Source organism: Pteropus vampyrus, unplaced genomic scaffold, assembly GCF_000151845.1.
Source record: "Pteropus vampyrus isolate Shadow unplaced genomic scaffold, Pvam_2.0 Scaffold32, whole genome shotgun sequence".
Classification (NCBI taxonomy): Eukaryota; Metazoa; Chordata; class Mammalia; order Chiroptera; family Pteropodidae; genus Pteropus; species Pteropus vampyrus.
This window is the reverse complement of record NW_011888813.1, coordinates 10698666-10702991: the sequence shown is the minus strand read 5'-3', so window position 1 is coordinate 10702991 and position 4326 is coordinate 10698666.

The following is a 4326-nucleotide window of genomic DNA, read 5'->3' as shown; positions in this document are numbered from 1 at the left end:
CTTTTCATTCTCAATGTTGACACTCTGGAGAGCCCGTTCTTGTTTCAAGATTTTAAACTCTGCAGACAGCTCCCAAATCAGCATTTCCAGCCCTGTGGACCTCCAGGCCCATGTCCCCACTCAGGCATTCTGTCATCTGAAACCAAACTCCACCTCCAGGCTGGTCTCAGTCTGGAAGGCTTCTTTTGCTAGGCCCTGAAATGCGAGGTGTGGACGGGTGTGGGGAGGGGCAGGGGAGGTGTTCCATGTAGCATATCAGCAAACAGAATTAGGAATGAAAGTGGTGTGGCACCCCAGTCAGGCTCCTGTGGGTACTTCAGGCTGGGAGGAGTGAACCCAGCCAGCAGTTAAACCTTGCTTTTGGTTGATGAAACAGTGGGCGACATTAGTGCGCCAAATGTACTGGAAGGAGACCAGAGGCCAGGGGGTCAACCAGGAGGCTGTTTCAATATTGCAAGTGTAGCATAATGATAATATGTATTGATTAAAATGGCAGACCATGTCCATCCTTTCAGAGGAGGAGAGTGTCATGGACTCTTTGAGAATAGAATGAAAGCTAGGAGTCTTCTCCTCAGAAAAATATGCATACATGTACCAAGGATTATGTGTAATATTTTTTGAAGGGAGGTGGTTTCATGGGTCCCAGAGGATTGATGAAATAAATGGATTTGGGACCCCTGCAAAAAAATAGGAATATTTGCACACATGTAACTGGTGGAAGCCAATAGGAGACTTGGAGAAGGAAGTTGTTTGGGGAAGAAGGGAACAGGTTTAGTTTCATACAACAGGACGTGTGGAGATGTGGACATGTGTTTTGGAAAACTGGTCACGTTTCTGGAGCTGTGAGGAGAGATGCTTGGCTTCAGGGGAGATCTGAATCATTTGGTTCAATTGCAAGAGTTTGCGTTTTGAGAATGAATGAGCTCCCTGAGTTAAAAAAAAAAAAAGCAGAAAGCGATTGAGTATTTCCTAATATAAATAATGGAGCAATAAATATGTGTGTAATATTTCTAGGAGAGTTTGAGATCACTGTTATAAAAACCATATATATAAAAAATAGACACTAGGTGAATTCCTCAGTAAATTATTTCATTAATATTCATTATAAAGCTTAAAAATTAAGTGAAGTTGTAAGAATCAAGGGCAGGATAGGAGTTGACTATTATAAATGATAGTTATTAAAATAAGCTTAAAATGAACAGATATGTCAAGATGTCTAAACTTTTCAAAATCATTTTCACGGTGTCTATAAGTTGCAGTGGAGACAGTGGACGTCGAAACAGCATGCCTGCGCGGTTCCAGGTTCTCTGCCTACATCACCCCGCACCGGCAGCTAAAACAGCAGCATCTTTGACCCTGTCATCTGGATGCAAGTGGGGCCCTTTGGAGACGGATCTCCCAGGAGCCAGTGCTTGTCCCAGAAGAGAAAAAGGAAATGATATAGTTGGTGCCCAAAATGTCCAGTCTGCTGCCCACTCTATGCAGGAAATCATCACTCTGACATTTGGCTTTGGGAATTCACCAGTTCTTCTAACTGGGGCCGAAGTGACACACCTATTCCAGAGACTGAAGTGGGACATATCCCTGAATCTTCTCTCAGTCACCCTCCCAGGCTTCTGCCACCTTCCTGACAGGTCTGGTGGTCGCTGGACAGGCCATGCAGTGCCCTGCGTGGGTCCAGGCTGGGACTGACAGTGCTACAGCCACAAACCACCTGGGGACTGAGCACTGGTCACGACCTTCTCGGAACCTACGCCCTATTCACTACAACCTATGCGAGGTCTCTACATCGGGTGCTTCAGGTAACCCGAAAGCAGAGACTTTAGAATGAATTATTGGGGTATATCTAGGCAGAGTGATTTATTTACCAAGAAAATTGTCTGTGGTAGTTTCAGAGGCCCAGAGTAATCTTTACTCCCTAGGTGCTACACAGCTTTTGGGACCCATTTGGATAGTTGTGGCATAACAGGCCTAAAAGACCTCCGCTCCCCACAACTTGCAACTCCTGGAATCCTGTTGCTTAATTATTTTTATGGCACTCGTCTCTCGTCAGATAACATCAAATGACAAGGGAGGTGACTCGCTCCAAGGACTCGTGTCCGGTCCCATTAGCAGATGAACCACATTATTGGTAAGCTGTAACTCTGTAGCGGTCACTGATGTTTTGCATGAGGACCCTAAGGTACACACCATCCCTCGTCACTGAGGAAGGACCAGACGACAGCCCACTAGGTCTTCAGAAGTGTCATTTACAATAAGAGTTGAAGCAAAAGAAGATTTTCTCCTTGGCTCCAAAAAGCAAATTACCCAGAGCTGCCTCGGTCTGTTCAGCTGGAGAAACCAGGGCTGCTGGCCCTTGGGGACTGTCCTGGGTAAGGGGCTCCTGGAGGGTCTTATACAGGCCTTGTCAGAGGGGAATGGGTTTAAGGCAAGGAGGAAGCAGGAGCACAGGGTTAGGAGCCGTAAAGCCATTCTGAGCATCGGGTCCAAGGCTGTCGGAAGGGCTGCAGGCCAGGAACAGGTTGAGGGCAGGATGTGCGGGGTCAGGCTGGATGTTATGTCCATATGACATGCCAGTGAATTGGGACGATCCTTGTGGCAGAGGAGGCAATGGCGTTGAGGGGACCTGTTCTAACTGGGGGTGACCAAAGGAATGAGGATGGATTGGTCAACTAAGATACACCAGGAAAATTCTAGAAATCTGAGCTTCTGCTGTATTTTTGATACAGCAATAAAATGCCTAAAATCAGAGTTTGAAGTCTCCTTGTGTGATGGGTATTTCATGTCATGGCACAAAGGACAATAAATGCTTATCAGTTATACGCCACCCCCTCGTCTCAAGCACAGGCTTCCTTCTGGTGTTTTATATGCTCTGGTCTCAGCCTAAGTAGCCATCGGGTTCCCCAGCGTCTTGGGGGTTAGTAGTGCAGCATCTTGTCATCAGGCCTATTTTTGTGTGGCGATAACGGGTCTTTCCTTCCTGCCTTCATTTGTTCCATTGAATAGTAAATTCCTTGTGCCAAGTGAAAAGCTTCCCTTTCTATCAGCACATCTGAAATACCTGTTGATTTAAGGCTACCAGGCAGAGTGCGTTGAGCTGGCTGGAGGAAGCCTGGGCCCTGCAGGATGGTGTGTTTACAGTGTCCAGCTGGCTTGCTGGTGCTGAATCTGGATTCCCACTGCGCCCATTTGCTGTTTCTGTCACCCTGCCAACGGCTTCTTCTCACTCCCCACTGCTCTTCTCGCTCTTGTGTGATTGTGAGAGCAGTTCAGTGAGCCCCCCTCTAACCTTTCCTTGCCTCGGCCTCGCCTCCCTGTGAGTTTTCCAGCAGGGACTATGTTCTACACAGAGTGCCCCTCCTGAGAATGACACGGGGTTTCCAGGAGATTAGAAAAAAACCTGGGGGAATGTCATCTCTGTGTTATACTCCCTCAGCCCTCGGAGCCCAGGGCAGTTCTAGAAATCTTGTCAGTGCTTACTAAAAGAAATATGAAAAGAGATCAAACACAGGGACACATTTAGGTCTTGGTGCAAAGTGTAACGATCCCTTCTGGCAGTTCTAAGTGTTTAGGATGATACGACATGTCAGTACTTTCAAAATCTCAGCTATCTCTTGCTAATACACTGGATCCTAGAGATTCTTGCTTTTGAGCACTGTGGATAATGATGGCTCGCTATGATTTACAATTTCTCAAGGGCAGGAGACCAGGTTTTCCTGAGCATTCTGATTCTGAAAGGTTCACTTCTGGCAAGTTCTTCACAAGCCCCCCAATATGGAGCCCAGTGTCTCTGGCCGGCATATTAGAGGTGCTAATTTAGTCTTCTATCTTTATTACATGATCCCGTTTAAAAGAAAAATTCCCCAGTACTGTTCATCTGATTGCTTAGGGTCTCATGCCGTGATATATAAAGTTTTACAGAAATCGAAAAAGTAATGAATAACACTCCTGGCAGTAAATACAAAGTCCATTAATTCAAAGCACCAAACATCGATTTGTAGAACACTATAGCACAGTGTAGAATAACATTATCTAAAGTGTAAGGATGGGAAAGTGGAAATTAACTTAATTGTTAATGTACTTTTGACTGCTCAAAAAAGATATTGAACATTAATATAATTTAATATATACACTGACATTTATTAAACTACTGAATCACAAACAAATGAAGCATCATGTATTTAAGTATTAAAGAGTCAGTGGTGATAAGTAACTGCAACATCAAAGAGGAAGCCATTATCAGCATCTTCTGCAGAATCTTCCATAGATTGTGCAACCCCCATGCTGAAGTCTTGTGAGAAGTTGCAATCAGCTGCTTGGTAATCT